The sequence below is a fragment of the Poecilia mexicana genome, unplaced genomic scaffold, assembly GCF_051168715.1.
Source record: "Poecilia mexicana isolate PSO_F unplaced genomic scaffold, ASM5116871v1 scaffold_16, whole genome shotgun sequence".
Taxonomy (NCBI): Eukaryota; Metazoa; Chordata; class Actinopteri; order Cyprinodontiformes; family Poeciliidae; genus Poecilia; species Poecilia mexicana.
The window spans coordinates 1,444,069-1,451,141 of NW_028263385.1; the positions used below are offsets into that span (position 1 = coordinate 1,444,069).

The 7,073-nt window shown below is 44.5% G+C and overlaps 2 pseudogenes; both read right to left on the reverse strand.

Annotated features, from left to right (window-relative positions):
• Positions 1 to 258: 258 nt before the first annotated feature.
• LOC148154905 (uncharacterized) lies at positions 259 to 964 on the reverse strand (annotated as a pseudogene).
• A 127-nt stretch (positions 965 to 1,091) lies between these two features.
• Positions 1,092 to 1,921, reverse strand: LOC148154906 (uncharacterized; annotated as a pseudogene).
• Positions 1,922 to 7,073: the final 5,152 nt, after the last annotated feature.

The window sequence follows — 7,073 nt, forward strand, 5'->3', positions numbered from 1 at the left end:
AGGTTGAGACAAACAGACCTGCTGCTGTGAACAGGAACAACAAACGTTACAAATTGTAACACTGTAATGATGAACAGAACAGGTAACTTATCATACAGCAGATTGGACAACCATGTTGTTCTCAAATGCTTAAATAAACAAAGAACTCCCCAGGAAAAAAACAGAATAACAAATCATGACAGAAAAACATCATCATGTCACCCTGTGTTACATGCAAGGGTGAGACAATATTAACATGTAACAAAAATAAGTATTCTGTCAGGAGTCTAGGAACAGAATGGGTGATAAAGAACGTGGAAACGTCACACATGTAAAACCGAATAAATGAGCATGGAGAAGATCAGGAAGCTGCCGTGCAAATGTCCTCCACAGAGCTGTGGAGGATGAAATCCTTCTGGTGGAGTGAGCTCTCAGATTCTCTGGAGGACCCAATCCAGAAGAAGTGTAAGCCTGTGAGATGGCCTCACACAACCAGTGAGAAAGATGCTGGGCAGACAGAGGACACCCCACTGCGTTATCTCTGTAATGCATGAACAGACACTGAGAGCGATGCAGTGCAGACATGCACACCACATAAGAGATCGCGCGCACGGGGCAGAGAAGATGAGAAGCAGCTTCTGTCTCAGATTTATGAGGAGGGTAAAAACCCTCTGAAGATGTCTTCCTCGATCTGAATGAGCTTGTGATGCTTTGAGGAGTCAAAGCAGGGTGAGCTGCCGTCGGCTCGTATTCTGAGACGAGGAGCAACAGAGAGAGCGGATAAATCGCTCGCTCTATTTCCAGACTTAAGGGCCAACAGCAGAACAGTTTTAAAAGGCAGGAACTTAAGAAGAGCCTGAACTAAAGGCTGGAATGGACCTTCAATCAGAGCGCGCAGGACCAGGGTCAAATCCCACGAAGGAGCAAGTGGGCGTAACACAGGTCTGTGTCTGTGTACACCTCTCAGAAACAGCTTCATCAACATGCTGTTGAAGACCGTTCTGTCACCAAAACCCTCATGGCAAGAGGAAATAGCTGTAGCATGTTTTAATGGTGCTGAAAGCTAAATTTCTGTCCATCAGCTGCTGCAGTAATAACAGCACGCAGCCGAAAGGACATGAAATGGGCTTCACGCCCTCTCCCGCACACCAGCGTTGAAAGGTTGACCACTTTGATGCATGAACGCTGTGGTAGAAGCGGCTCGTGCGCACTGAATGGTCAGCTCCAACAGCTGGGGAGACCGAGCCTCTCAGTGCTCCCGTTCAGCCGCCAGACCCAAAGACGCTGGCCTACTTCTGGGTGGCTCCTGATCGCTCCCCTTTCCTGGAGGAGCGCATCCTCTCTCCATGGCAGCTTCCACAGTCGACCTGACACCAGCTGCTGGAGACTGGGAAACCACGCCGCGTTCTTGCAGCATGATTACCGACAGCTGTTCCTCCCGAACTCGGTCCAGGAGCTGTGGAATCAATGGAACTGGGGGAAACGTATAAAGGAGCATTTTTGGCCATGGGCTGTGAGTGAAGGCGTCCTCCCCTAGTGGTGGGTCCTCCCGTGGGCTCAGTGAGAACCACAGCTGGCACTGCACATTTTCCCATGTGGCAAACAGGTCCACTGCCGCTCTGCTGAATCTGCTCCATATTTGAGCGAATAGCTCGGGATGGAGAGTCCAGTCCCTGTCGTGCCCATGGACATTATATCCGGTCCCCTGTTCAAGACACCGGGGATGTACACCGCTCTGATCGAGAGGAGGTTTACGTGTGCCCAGCACAGCAGCTGTCTGGCGATGTTTAATAGCTGAACGGAGTGCAGCGGAATTTATGTAAGCAGCTCCCACTGTGTTGTCTGTGTGGATCAGAACATGCTGACCCTGCAGCAGAGGAGCAAAGTGCTGAGCTACCTTCAGCACTGTGAGGCGCTCCAGCATGTTTATGTGAATAGACATGTGGTCTGGCCACTGTGCCACAGAGAGCAACTATGTCATTCTGAAATCCATCTGACATGAAGTAGGCTACAACAAACCAAGAGAACAACAGAAACATCAGGCTACTGGTCACTAATGATGAACAACACAAAATCAAATCATTTCAGAACCACAGAGAGCATTCGGATCATGTTGACACTTTATCAATTTCAACTCGGAGCCTGGAGCAGCTGAAGCTAGTGTAGAGTAGTTGAATCTGCGTTGTGTCTTGTGGAAATAACAGCCAGACAACAGCTGAGCTGAAGGCACTTTTAATGCTCCTGCATTCAAATAGCAGAAAATAGTAGTCAAAACAGTTTTTTTCTCATCACAGTGCTCCACAGCGCCTTCTCCCACAGAATCCGAACAGAAAGAGCAGCGCGTGTGCAACTTGTGCAAAATAACACATTTACCTTACAAAATGAAAATGACTGCAACAATAATTAATAACTAAGCCCAAGCATGAGCATAATAATCTTAAACAGTACACAAATAACAAAAAACATAATTAGACAAAATATTCCCGCTAAAAATAATGAAATATCACATACCTGCATTCAAATAGCAGAAAATAGTAGTCAAAACAGGCTTTTTCTCATCACAGTGCTCCACAGCACCTGTTTAACTATGAACAATACTATTTTCAGCACATGGATGTACCATTTTCATTAGCAATGTTTCATGTAGTATAAGAGCAGCTAAATATCTGCTAACACAGATCTAGCACTGTTTAACAAAGTTCAAGTGCCTCAAAGCACATTATTTTACAAGAAAAGTAATCAAACTATTACTTATATTCAAAATACACTTATTGAACACAGAAAACAAAACTTCATACCTTCTCCCACGGAATCCGAACAGAAAGAGCGCGATGGAGAGGGTGGGAAAACTTTTCACGGACTATAGTGGTACGATCCATTAATTTTTCTTCTTAAACCCCAAACTGACACTCATAACAACAATATATGAACTCAGTTTAACAGTAGAGATAACAATTCACATTTTCATTCACAACACACCAAGTTTAAATAAAAATAGTAATTTTGAAACAGGATGTTACCCGCTATTTTGCAATGGATTTGCCGTCCTTTCAAAATAAAAGCTGCCAGTGCTCAGATGAGTTCCTACCTGAATAGCTTCGCACTTGACAATCTAGTGTAATAACATCACACTGCTACACTAGGTTTATTGTTGACACGTTAAAACGAGCACACAGCAGCGCATTGAAGCTGGTACGCAGAGGCACATGCGCAGTGCGTCGCAGCAGCTCGGGCACCTCTGGATCTTTGTAAGTTGGCGCAGATCGCGCGCGCCGCCATTCACATAAAATTGATGATCTGGAAGATACTTTTTCAGGCGGCCCCAATGTGAACCTTAACTATAAACGACATACTGCTGTCTTTGTTCAAAAACGCGCTCAACCCGAACTGTTAAAAGCGTTACTATAACTCAGCCTTCAGTCCCTGACATCACCGCTGTACCACCGACAGAGAGAAAAGGGAATGGAGGCTATGCGGCTGGGCTAATAAAATTTACAATCAGTCTACAGTTAACTCACACATTGTAAAAAAAAATCAGAGTTGCTACCTGTAACTAGTCCGGCTCTTTAGCTGGGCTGCCAACAAAAAAGTTTGGTTCATCTCCAAGACAAAATATGTGTCCAGTTTTTGGCTTTTCCTTGCTCTCTTTTTTCCCCATTCTTTTCACTTTGCCGCTCCATGGAGCTCCACTCAAGTTAATTTAGTCCGTAAAAATACTCAGGCTAGTTTGCCATCTGTTGTCAAGTGATGACGTTGGTGGACGGCTGGTGACAGGTTTTACCCAGAATACACTTGGAGACAATAAGGATGATCCATTTGTAATTTTGTATGTCATAAAGTTTAAATGTAAATAAAGCAGTCATGTAGCACAACATTTTATTCAATATTTTACACCCACTTTGTCACTAAAATCAGTCGGTCTTGTAAAGTTTTTCGTAACCATGAGTCAACAATGACTGGGTCAGCCTACTATATGAACTACTGGGGCATCGCTCTATGTAATTTTACATACACCATACTCGATAGGAGAGGGCCCACCTTCTCCAGCTCTAATCAGACATATAAAGGCTTGGATCCCTGAAGTCATATTCTGCCTCTCATCCGGCCCCCCAAGGCCCTGGCCGGGGGCCACCAGCCCCCCATAGCTCTGCCCCACTGAAGGAGGAACAGCGATCAAACACTTCTTCTGGCACACAGGACCTATGCGCAGGCAAGTGAACCATCTCTGGAGGCGTCTCATGTGCAACAAATCCAGTGGGACCACCACGTAATCCGCTGACATCATTCCCAGCAACTGCAAGACTGACAGAACAGTCAGTCATATGAGGCCTGACACAGTGGAGCTGCACTGACAGAGCGGCGACTCTGGGCTGTGTCAGTCGGGCTCTCATCATTGCCGAGTTCAACTGCACTCCCAGATAAATGATCATCTGGGATGGAAAAACTGAACTGTTTCCCCCCAAGGCTCAGCAGATGTGTTGCCAGCTTCTGAGACTGCATTGTTGCTTCCTCTCTGGGCCAAGCCAGTAAAAGCAGGTCGTCCAGATAAAAGAAGACTCTCATCCCTGCTTTCCCTGCTTGTGCATTGGCTGCAGCGCTGTTTCCACATATTTGGAAAACATGCGTGAGGCGAGAGAGTAACCAAATGGCAGACGGTTGTAGGCCCCTGGAAGGAGAAATGCAGACACTTCCAGTGTTTAAGGATGATGAAAATGTGGAAATATGCGTCTTTTAAATCTATGGAGGTGCACCAATTGCCCTGGTAAACATTTTCCAACACCTGTCTGATTTCCAGCATGAAGAATTGCCTCTCCATCATCGAACTGTTGAACAGATACAGATCGAGAACAGGTCTCACTCCTCCCGTTTTTTTTGAAAACCAGTAAACAGCGAGAATAAAAAGCCCGCGTTTTTCTCTCCTTGAGGAACTGTGGAAATGACACATTTCTCCATCAGTTCCTGCAGCTCTAACCTAAGAACGGTGTTCTGCTCCAGAGATGATAGGACTGTCTCCACGATCCCCTTGAACGGTGGAGGCCTGCCTCCAAACTGCAGCATGTAACCCCTGCTGATCAGCCGATCCATCCACATGTCCAGGGAACATGCTTCCCACAACTCAGAATGACGCCTGCCTGGACGCCTGCCTGAAAGTAGGCGTCCATATATATCAGGCACTGTGATGTGCATGAACTCCAGCCATGTCAGAGTCCCTACCACTGTCCTCTACCTCGGAGAGTCTCCGGGGGGGACCCATGGGGTTTTGGACAGAAAGGGCTGCCTGTTGGCCTCCATGCGGCCTGACATGACCGGGTTCATGTCAGGGCTCACTTAAGCCCCTTTTGCACTGCACAGCCAGACCCGGACCGACCCGGGCAGGCCTGGCTTCAAAGCAGGGCTGATCATTTTTGCATTAGCACTTCCAGCCTGGTACCACTCAGCTCACTGAAACCCCAAGAGCTGCGGTTCCAATCGGGCCGGCCAGACCGAGCTTAGCCATTGATTGTATTGGCTGCGGAGTGGGACCAAGACCCAGATCTCTGGGTCAGATGAACGACTGTCATTTTTAACATGTGGTGTAAAAAAAATTGCCATCATTTAAAATCTTACCCATACGTTTTTAAACGTTTAGTAATGACAGTATATTCAATTGTATTTTATTTTCTTTTGGTTAAAATCATTTTAAACAAGTTGAATGAACGATCCATGTTATGTCACCAAATTAAACAGATAAAAATGCAACTTTTTCCCCACAGTGAAAGAAAAAAGAAAAACTACACTGACTCTGGTCCCACTATAGCAGGGGTGGGCAATCCTGGTCCTGGAGGGCCGGTGTCCTGCAAGTCTTAGACGTCTCCCTGGTCCAACACACTTGAATCCAACAGCTGAATCACCTCCTAAGTGCAGTCAAGTTCTTCAGAGTCCTGCTAATGACCTCATTATTTGACTCAGGTGTGTAGAGACACATCTAAAAGTAGCAGGAGACTAGCCCTCCAGGCCTGGAGTTGCCCACCCCTGCACTATAGTTTGGATATAAATGATAAAATTTAATGTTTTCACCTAAATTATGAGCTATTTATCTGCGGTATCTTGAATGAATACCTCAACTTCCTGGTCTGCATCAGTTGTAATCATAAGGGTTTTGAAGTTGATCTGAATGATGACTCTCCAACTCTGTGCTACACTGGGATTACAATAGCCTCTTCTGCTAAATAATTTTAATGCTAAATGTAAAACACACTTATCCAATTGAAGTCGGTAAGGCTGTAAACGAGGGGATTGTTGCATCTGACGTCGCTAAAGCAGGGAAATCCCACAAACCGCAGTGGTATTTCAGCTGGCCGCGAGCCAAGTTCAGAGACCACACTCGGATGAGATTTTATTTTCCCGTTAAATGTAAAGCTGTGGTAAATGTTTCCCTCAGCGCAGGGCCGTGCAGAGACCACTAAAGGGACAGGTGCTCAAAAAAAGGGCACATCTAACCGCATTCTGGGACAGAATATTAACAAAGCCACACATCTTTCAGAGTTTAATAAAAGATGATAAATTACAAAATTCTGAGATATGCAATCAAAACTTTTTAAGAAATTTAAATCGCACATTTTTGTCTCGAAGTGAAACAATTACTTGCAAAACAAACTTATTTGTGCATGTCATAAATATTGCCTTGCTATTCTAAGTTTTTGTTTGTGACTCAAAGTTTTGCTGGTGATTCTCACATGACGGCATGGGCAGGGCCTAAAATCACAACAAAAGATTTGTGATGGGTGCAAAGAAGTTTGTTTGACAAAACTTTTTAAGTTCACAAGATAAAAATTAGTTAATTTAAGAAAAAGTTTTTTTTAAACAAAACTTTTTTTTTTTTTTAAAAAAGAAATCATTACAGTTTCAAAAGTTTTGATTACAGTTTTATTGTATTTAACTTCATACTCTGTGAACCAGACCCTAAATTTACTTAAAGTCTGGATTGAGTTTTTTCCCCTTCATTAATGACTTTTATTACATACATTATATCTATCATGGTAATTCAGGGTGAGTTATTTTTTTAATTTTAAATGAATATCCTTGTTGGACTTTTATGTAAGTGCTATTCTCCT